The sequence below is a fragment of the Elephas maximus genome, chromosome 2, assembly GCF_024166365.1.
Source record: "Elephas maximus indicus isolate mEleMax1 chromosome 2, mEleMax1 primary haplotype, whole genome shotgun sequence".
Lineage (NCBI taxonomy): Eukaryota > Metazoa > Chordata > Mammalia > Proboscidea > Elephantidae > Elephas > Elephas maximus.
The window spans coordinates 66,056,381-66,065,892 of record NC_064820.1 but is presented as its reverse complement, the minus strand read 5'-3'; the positions used below and the strand labels follow the sequence as shown (position 1 = coordinate 66,065,892).

General features: G+C 40.1%; 1 non-coding gene across 1 annotated transcript; it reads left to right on the top strand.

The window, feature by feature from the left end:
• Positions 1 to 7,495: 7,495 nt before the first annotated feature.
• Positions 7,496 to 7,599, top strand: LOC126070739 (U6 spliceosomal RNA). Its single transcript, XR_007516264.1, has one exon. It is a non-coding gene; the product is annotated as a U6 spliceosomal RNA (small nuclear RNA).
• Positions 7,600 to 9,512: the final 1,913 nt, after the last annotated feature.

Genomic DNA, 9,512 nt, shown 5'->3' with positions numbered 1-9,512 from the left:
TTTTTGCCTCTGCTTGTGTTAGTTTAGGTAGATAATGCATTTCTAGAAATGTGTCCACTGCTAGGTTTTCAAATTTCTTGGAGCACAGTTTTTCATAATATTCTGTAATAATCCTTTTTATCTCAATTGGTTTTGTTGTAATATTACCCTCTTCATTTCTTATTTTGTTTATTTGCATATTCTGATTTTTTTTTCTTTGTTTGGCCAGTGGTTTGTCAATTTTATTAATCCTTTCAACTTCTAGTTTTATTGATTCTTTCTATTGTTTTTCTGTTTCCTATTTCATTTATTTCTGTTCTGATCTTTATTTTTCCTTTCTTCAGGTGACTGTGGACTTCCTATTTGTTCAAGTTGTCATGTTAAGTTCTAGATTTTGGGTCTTCCTTCTTTTTCAATGTGTGAATTTATTGCTATAAATTTTCCTCTGAGCCCTGCTTTTGCTCTGTCCCAGGTGTTTTGCCTTCATTTTCATTTGATTCTACAAATTTTTTTATTTCATTCTTGATTTTTTTTTATGATCCAGTAGCTTTTAACTAAGGTGTTATTCAGTTTCCACATATTTAATTTTTTTCCTTGCACTTTCTGTTACTGATTTCTAGCTTTATAGTGTTACGATCAGAGAGGATGCAATGAATTATGTTGATGTTTTTGTATCTTTCAGGTATGCTTTGTGGCCTAGAATATGGTCTATGATCTGTGTGCATTGGAGAAGAATGTGTACTCTGTGCTGTTGGGTGGTATGTTCTGTATATGTCTATGAGGTCCAGTTGGCTGATTGTGTTATTTAGATCTCCTGTATCTTTATTGAGTTTCTTTCTAGTTGTTTTGCCCATTGTCAAAATCAGTACGTTAAAATCTCCTACTATTATTATAGAACTGTTGATTTCTCATTTCAATTCTGTTAGAGTTCGTTTTATGTATTTTGGAGCTCTGTCATTGGGTGCACACATGTTTTTATTGGTATGTCTTCTTGGTGGATTGATCCTTTAATTATTATGTAATGCCCTTCTTTGTCTCTTAAATGGATTTTGATTTAAAGTCTATTTTATCCAAAATTAATATTGTTACTGCTGCACTCTTTTGCATACTGTTGGTTTGATACTTTTTTTTCATCCTTTGATCGTTACCTCGTTTATGTCATTGTGTCTTAGGTGTGTATCTTGTAGGCAACCTATTGATGGATCTTTTTTTTTATCCATTCTGCCACTGCCTGTCTCTTAATTGGTGCATTTAATCCATTTATATTCCGCGTGATTATTGATAGGTATGGATTCATTGCTGTCATTTTGTTATTTTTGTGTATGTGTGTCTGTGGTGTTAACAGTTTCTTTGCTCCTCTTAATTTTCTGTGAAGAGTTCTTTTTATATATGGATTTTCTTTTCCTAGCAATCATTGTTATTTTTGTGTTTATTGAGTCTTTTCTTCTTTATTTTGGTGATTAGGTTTATTATCTTTCTTTGTGGTTACTTTGAAGTTTAATTTAGTCCTCTTAAAATTAAAACTGTCTGTTATGTCTCAAAATCCTGTTGGCTTCCTCTACATATGGAAGTTCTACAACTACCTATTTTATTCCTCTTTTCTATTTTGAAGTTGTCATTATTTTCAGCTTAATTCCTCTGGTTCCCTGCAGTCAGTTTTTTAGCTTCATTTTTATTTTTTTTTTTTTTTGCTTTTATGAAGTCTTTCTCTGGGTTGATATCTGGATGATGTTGTCATGTGTCTTTATCTCAGGTCATTGTCTGATGTCATTTGTTCTCTATCCAAAGGACTCCCTTTAATATTTCTTGTAAGGTTGGTCTGTGTCATGGATCGAATTGTGTTCCCCAAAAAATATGTGTCAACTTGGCTAGGCCATGATTCCCAGTGTTGTGTGGTTGCCCTCCATTTTGTGACTGTAATTTTATGTTAAGAGGATTGGGTGGGATTGTAATACCACCCTTACTCAGGTCAACTTCCCGATCCAGTGTAAAGGGAATTTCTCTGGGGTGCAGCCTGCACCACATTTTATCTCTTGCTTACGTTGTTTCTGATGAGAAATCAGCAGTCTTATTTATGCCCTTTTGTTGTGAAATTTTGTTTTTCATGAGCTGCTTTCAGAGTTTTGTTTTGTTTTCTCTTTGGTTTTGGAAAGTTTGATTATGATATGTCTTGGTGATATTTGATGGGCTCTATGGGGTTCGTTGAGGTTCTTGGATGGTAACTTTCTCATCTCTCCTGATATCTGGGAAATTTTCAGCCACTATATCATCAAAGATTCTTTCTGTATACGTTTCCTTTTTTCCTCTCCTTCTGGAATTCTTATTATGCGTAAATTACTCCTCTTGATGGTGTTCAACGTAACTCTTAGGGTTTCTTCATTCTTCTTCATTCTTTTTTCTGATTGTTCCTCAAACAAGCTGGACTATATGAAGAAGAACAGGGCATCAGGATTGGAGGTAGACTCATTAACAACCTTCGCTATGCAAATGACACAACCTTCCTTGCTGAAAGTGAAGAGGACTTGAAGCACTTACTAATGAAGATCAAGACCACAGCCTTCAGTATGGATTACACCTCACATAAAGAAAACAAAAATCCTCACAACTGGACCAATAAGCAACATCATGATAAATGGAGAAAAGGTTGAAGTTGTCAAGGATTTCATTTTACTTGGATCCACAATCAACAGCCATGGAAACAGCAGTCAAGAAATCAAAAGACACATTGCATTGGGTAAATCTGCTGCAAAGGACTTCTTCAAAGTGCTGAAGAGCAAAGATATCACCCCGAAGACTAAGGTGTGCCTGACCCAAGCCATGGTATTTTCAATTGCATCATATGCATGTGAAAGTTGAACAGTGGGAAGACTGAAGAAGAACTGATGCCTTTGAATTGTGGTGTTGGAGAAGAATATTGAATATACCATGGACTGCCAAAAGAATGAACAAATCTGTCTTAGAAGAAGTACAGCCAGAATGCTCCTTAGAGGTAAGGATGGCAAGACTGCATCTTACATACTTTGGACATGTTGTCAGGTGGGATCAGTCCCTGGAGAAGGACATCATGTTTGGCAAAGTACAGGGTCAGTGGAAAAGAGGAAGACCCTCAACAAGGTGGATTGACACAGTGGCTGCAACAATGAGCTCAAGCATAACAATTGTAAGGATGGCTCAGAACAGGGCAGTGTTTTGTTCTGTTGTGCATAGGGTTGCTATGAGTCGGAACCGACTCAATGGCACCTAACAACAACAACAAAACAGCAACAACAACCTCAAACAAGTTAGTATCAAAGGATTTGTCCTCTATTTCCCTGGTTCTTTCTCCCGTTGATTCAATTCTACTTCTTTGTCCTTCCATTGAGTTATCTATTTCTGATATTTTATTGTTAATCTTCTGGATTTCTAGTTGTTTTTGTATGGTTTCTAATTGTCTGTTTCTCCTGTCATTTTATTCTTGTAGTGTTTTTCTGAATTATTGTAGGGTTTTGCCTGTGTTTTCCTTGATGTCTTTGAGTGTCCTGTAAATAAGTCTTTTGAATTCCTTATCAGGTAGTTCTATTACCATTTCTTCTTTGGGGATGTTTTCTGCCCCTTTATTTTGGTAATTTATTGGAGCCATCTCATCCTGTTTCTTCATATGATTTGTTATATTTCTCTGTCTCTGAGGCTTTAAGGTATTATTTTATTTATATACTGATTGTATGTTTGTGTTTTATGCTGATTTTTTCTTTTGTTTCATTTTGATATGTCAGGGTGGGATTCGATGTTTGCTTGACTAGCATCATGGGAGCACTCACCACCTGTCTCCAGGTGGACAAGACAGTGGCAGGCAGGGCAAGCCTGTGTCGCTGTTCCCTGGGTGTGTGAAACAGCTGAGGGCAGGCTGAGCAGATGCTGGCTTCTGCCTGTCATCAGTCCAGGGGCACAGGAGTGCTTGCGGCTGCTCTTCAGGTGGGCAGGGTGGTAGGTGAGGGGTGTGGCAGACAGCCAGAAGCATGGAAGCACTCTCTACTCAGTCAGTGGGTGAGCAGGGTGGGGAGGGCAGGGTGGGAAGCCAGGAACATGGCAGCAAGCTCCACTTGCTCAGTGGGTTGGTGGGGCTTGGGCAGAGTAGCAGTCCGTGAGCATGGTGTGCTCTCCACCTGCTTGGCAGGTGGGCAGGACTGGGGGGCAGGCAGCCAGCAGTGCAGGAACACTCTCCACCCATCTGGTAAATAGGCAGGGCGAGGGGGGGTGGGGAGGGCCCACAGGAGTGCAGTCATATGCTCTCCAACTCCTCAGCAGGTAGACGGGAAAGGTGAGTGTGGTAGGTATCTGGGAGCACAGTCCCATGCTCTCTACCCACTCAGTGGGTCAGTGGGTGAGGGGTAGGGTGGGAAGCTGGAGAGCACTTGCTCTCTGCTGCTCACTGTGTGGGTACCGGGGGCAGTGGATGGGGCTAGGTAGGGAGAAGGGGAGAGCTCATACTATGGTCCCTGGTGGTTGGGGTAGCAGGGATGGGGGGTTCATGCTACTGATCACCAGAAGAGTAGGGGGGAGTGACAGCATGCTCCCCTGGCCACAGGACAAGGGTGCCTGGACACTTTCCATTGGCCGCAGCCAGTAATTGGGACCTGGCCCCAACCAAGTGTGAGAAAGTTAGGGTTGCCAAGAGTCCAATTAGGTGGGGGATCTCCTGCTGATACTCTATGAATCTACTACTCCATGTGTGCCACCTGCCGTAATGGTCAGGGACCTCCACTGGTGAATCAGCCTGTTTCTGGGTCCTTGCTCCCTTCCTGTTCTCTGGACATCAGGATCCCCGGAGCTCTCACCCTTCTTCCTGCATTTTTCCTCTTTAGCTCTATTTCATGTCCTGCTCACCTTGTTTCACTCCAGATATGTCTAGACAGTTTCTCAGTCTCCTACTGGGAATTCTGTGAAGTTGCCTTCCTGTGCTTCTTACCCAGGATCACTGCTGGCTTTGTCTCAAGATGGCCATGCTGTGCCAGGCCAGCTGGCAGGGCACCTCTGCTCCATATCTCTCCTCTTTCACTATTTTTGTTCAGTTTCTTCTTCCAGTCAGTGTTCAATCTAATTCTTTATCCTTTCATTTGCTGTTTAGGGTTCCAGGATTGTCATCTGTATCTTTTTCACTTGGTTACTTCGGTCTTTGCTACAGAGGGACAGCATGGTGTGTCTGACTAATCCACTACCTTGGCTACCCCTCATTTTGGAATTATTTTTGTTTTGGTTTTGGGGTTTGTTTTGTTTTTGTCTTTTGAAAGTAAACTGAGTAACTGAAGAAGCTGCTAGATCAACTTCCCCCATTTGGCCCATAGATTTAGTTCCAGTTGTGGTGGGTCATGACCAGAAAGGTATTTGTCTCTTAAATCTACCCAGTCTCCTACACAAAGCAGAGACTGGCAAGTGCATCTCTTCCCCCATTCTGTCCAGCAGCACCTCCTGCATTGCCAAGGTCAACCATCAGGTTACATTTTCTCTTCAGCCTAGCTGGAATGACTGGAAGAGAATCATTTGTGGGGCTAGGTAGGGGTGTTTCCATGACAATATCTATGATTCACCTAGACAGCAGACAGGCATTAGGCCCCAGAACATTCAGTTCAGTGTCCTACACATGTACCAAAATGACTTAAATTATTAATTTATTTCTTTAAAAGTACACAATGCTCAACAACAACCAAATCCACTTTTGATCTGCTTTCTGACACACAAGGCTCTTGTCAACCTGTTTTTCTCAAGCCAACAGACACATCTTGTTAAGTCTTACCCAGTAGGTGACATTAAATTGAAGCATGCTAAAGAGACCCAGGCTGAGAAAGATGGTTGTCTTCTCCATCCCCTGTTTGCAAATGCAATGAATAATGAGAAGATTTTCAAAACTATAACCTTCAATTGTTGGAACTTCTTTGTACTTTTGTTTTCAAAGGCAAGATGTTTTCTAGCATTATGTTTCTACCAGAGAAAAAAATACTTCCTCAATTTCTACATGTGTGTGCATATCACACAGATACATCTCATTTCTTGTCATGGTGAATGCTGTCCCAGGAACAATAAATAATTTATGTATTTAATGCATTTATCAGTTCGCCTGTATGCGTGTGTATGTGTATGTGCACGTGCACTCAAAGTGTCAAAGACTTCTTCTGTATTAACAAAAAGCAAACAATCTCTTGGGTGTTTCTCCATTATGAAATTTAACTTTACATTTTATCCATCAAATGACTGAAAAGTGATAACAGGTCCCTGTTCTTTATAGAAAACCAAGCGTTAGTCTATACCAGGGAAGGAATTACACACTGTGCATTTCACATTGCTTATTTCCTGAAATTGTACCTCCTTCCCATATTTATTTCCAAGTAAGGTCTTTATTACTCCAGGGCCACTTAGATTGTAAAGGGAATATGGCTTCTAAGTTTCAACTCATTCTATTTAGGTTGTCTTTCCTTTGCTTCCCACTTGGAATATTCATTATACTTGTCATCTAAAACTGCTTCTGAGCACCTAACAGTGCCAAGCTTGGAACCAGGTGTGTATGTTTGGCAGTCCTTACCTCCACTGTGGTCCATAGGCCTCCAAGTTGGCTTTAATTGTGGTCATCATTCACACCCTCATGTCAGCAACATCTTGGGGTACTACCAGTGTGATGACAAGCAGCAAGAATAAATATTAGGCAACAGCTGCCGGGGTGCAAAGCCTTAGAACTACAGCTGGCTCAGGCATCCTTTCTTCTCCTGTCACCTCTTTCCACCCATCTTCCCTTTGGAAGGCTTTTGCATTTCACTGATGATATGAAAGAATGGCCAGAATTATAGACTCTTGAAGAGAGGGATCTCAAAAATAATCTAGCCCAAACTATTCATTTTAAAGACAAGGAAATGGAAGCCTGAGAGGTTAAGTTCCTTGACCAAGCTCACGCAGGTGGTTGCTGGCAGAGCAGAGACTAGAATCAAGTATCTTAATCTACTTTCCAATGTGTTGTCTACCATGTGAGTGACTTTCAAACTTTTTTTTAGCAGAAACCATAGTATGAAATAAACTTTACATCCTGACCCACACATATGTACACATACATGAAACTAAAACAAAAGTTTCACAAAATAATATTTACCTTTACTATATGTAAGTATATGTATATGTTATATGTATATATTTATTATATGTAAAGTATATGTATATGTATATGCATATGCATATGTATATATGTATATGTTACGGTCGGGAGTTCAGATCTGCCAGGCGCTCCTTGGAAACTCTGTGGGGCAGTTCTACTCTATGGCACTGGGTTTATATGTAATACACTTTTCTGTTGTAGTATATTCATTTTAAAAAATACTAGAGCTGGCTTCAGCAGCACCCGAAAAAAAAAAACCCATCTCCGTCGAGTCAATTTCAACTCATAGCTCTCCTATAGGATAGAGTAGAACTGCCCCATAGAGCTTCCAAGGAGCACCTGGTGGATTCAAACTGCCAACCTTTCAGTTAGCAGTCACAGCACTTAACCACTATGCCACCAGCATTTCCTTCAGCAGCACATATACTAAAATTGGAATAATACAGAGATGATTAGCACGGTCTCTATACAAGAATAACATGCAAATTTATCCTTTTTTTTTTTTTTTGGTACATTTACAAAATGTTACTTTTATTTCCAGGGATAATATTTATAGGTATACAGTCCTAGAACTTACATTTTTCATAATTAGATACTAACATTTGAAAACGATTTGCTTACTACTTATCTACTAGATGTCTAGGGAGGTAGGCGGTGAAAGCGATACAGTGTAGGGTCTCTTCCAGATTAACCTGTCGTGTGTGATCAGAAATGATCTTACTGACTAATCTGTCCTCAATTCTGAAAAACAGAATTATCTAGCAGAGAGAACAGTGGACTTAGATCAAGACCCAGGGTCTAGTCCTAGCCCTATTATTAAGTATGTGACCTTGGTGAATTTTCTCTGAGTTTCCGTTTTCCCATCTGCAAAATGAAGCTAATGCTAATTGACAGAGTTATGAGCATTAAATGAAATAAAGCAAATGAATGCAATAAAAAGCTCTATGTACAAGTCTAGTCTTGAAATAGCAATGGTCTTAAATACTCACATTTCAGAGAAATATGGTGTCCCAAGATGTTTCAGGACTCTCATCAAAACACCTGCATAATGTATTATGAATAAATTTGGTATAATAAAGAATAACTATACCCTGAAATTTTATACCCTGAAATTGGCTCATTTTTAAATGCTTTTGCAGGTGTTTGAAGAAGGGGTGTAGACCCTAAATTGTGAAGATATTTCAGCCTTAGAAAAGTCATCGTGACCAAAGGTGATGCCATGTCCTAGAAAGGGAAAGGTTATAAGTCTCAAATTGAAAATGTATTCAAGAAAGTTGCTACTGAATAAACATATGGCAAATGTTGATATACAGCAGCTATACTGAAGGTTGTGGGACAAGTGACACACAGTATATGAAAAAAAATGAAAATGAAGAGCTCCAAATGTTCCAAAAGCTACTCCTGCTGCCTTTGAAGAGGCCTCTTTGTAGGAGGTGGCTCTGCTTGATTTCAGTGTATTCCAGCCTTGGACTCACTAATTCCAACTAATGAAGATGAAAAAAACTGGTATAAAGATTATCAGACATTCAAAACGCTTGCAATGACCCTCCCAAGAATGAACACGTAGAAGGATCATAGACAGCTGAGAACATTACGCAAAGCTCCTCAGAAGTTGGTTGTGATGCTGTGCTTGGAGATTTTGTGGATAGAATGAAACAAGGCATCACTGGTCCTACTAAGGTAGCAAGGACCACCTCATTGGATGCTGCAGCTATGGTATTTCTGTTAAACGGCACAGTAGTCATTGTCACGAAAATCCTAAAGAGGAGGACCCTGGCGTGGGCAGAGTGGCAGAGGTGGCATGTTCTAATTCCTAAAATAGTGCTTTATCTCCATTAATGAACTGTTACAGGGAGCTCTAGGATGTCTTTCTCACCAACAAAGTCAGAGAAATGACTTGTAAAAAAAGACTAAAGAAAAGGTCGCCTGATGTTTATGAAAAATCACTAAAACCATCAGATACTGCTTTCAATTCACAAAATATATAATGGTTAATGGCTGGCATGTCCATGCTTGGTAAAGCAGAGGGTCAGTGAAAAAGAGGAAGACCCTCAGTGAGATGGATTGACACAGTGGCCACAAAAATGCACTCAAGCATAGCAACAGCTGTGAGCATGGCGCAGGACCAGGCAGTGTCTCATTCTGTCTTACATAGGGTCACTATGAGTTGGAACCAACTCAACAGTACCTAACGTAACAACAACAGGTAAGCTCTGGACTTAACTATTTCAGAGCCCCCAGTCCAGTGCAACGTCACTGTTAGCCCTCAAAGGGCTCACAGTCAAGCCAGATCAGCAAGAAAACTTCCTTCATTGTTGTACCCCCAGCACACAGCACAGTGCTTGGCACTTGCCTGTGGCTCACAAACTTTGTTGAGCTGAATTGTGTAGACACTGTGATGTCTCTGACACTCTGGCTC